Source organism: Numida meleagris, chromosome 1 (genome assembly GCF_002078875.1).
Source record: "Numida meleagris isolate 19003 breed g44 Domestic line chromosome 1, NumMel1.0, whole genome shotgun sequence".
Classification (NCBI taxonomy): domain Eukaryota; kingdom Metazoa; phylum Chordata; class Aves; order Galliformes; family Numididae; genus Numida; species Numida meleagris.
The window spans coordinates 72,254,400-72,254,833 of NC_034409.1; positions in this window are offsets into that span (position 1 = coordinate 72,254,400).

Sequence of the window (434 nt, forward strand, 5' to 3'; positions counted from 1 at the left end):
AAAACTGGGAATACAGAATGAAGTTCTTTTGGCACCAAAATAAGTTCAGAACTATAGATGAACTTATTCCTCTTGCAAGATACTGAAACAAATGTGAGGCCTCAAAGAAAAAAAAAAGCCAACAACAAAATGAAACAAACCAAAACAACAACAAACACTGAACAGTAATTATTTATCAAAATATAGACCTTAAACCTAATTTTGCCTTTTTCATGTTACATATTTTACCTGTTTCATTATATTCGTGGCAGTTGTCTTGTTATGAGCAGGGTGACATGGAATGAAAAGCTGAGGGAAATGAGTTCAAACTATATCTTAAAGAAATTCAAATATTCAAAGAACAGAAATGTGCTTAACGAAAAGGAAGGGAGGGAGGGAGGGAGGGAGGGAGGGAGGAAGGAAGGAAGGAAGGAAGGAAGGAAGGAAGGAAGGAA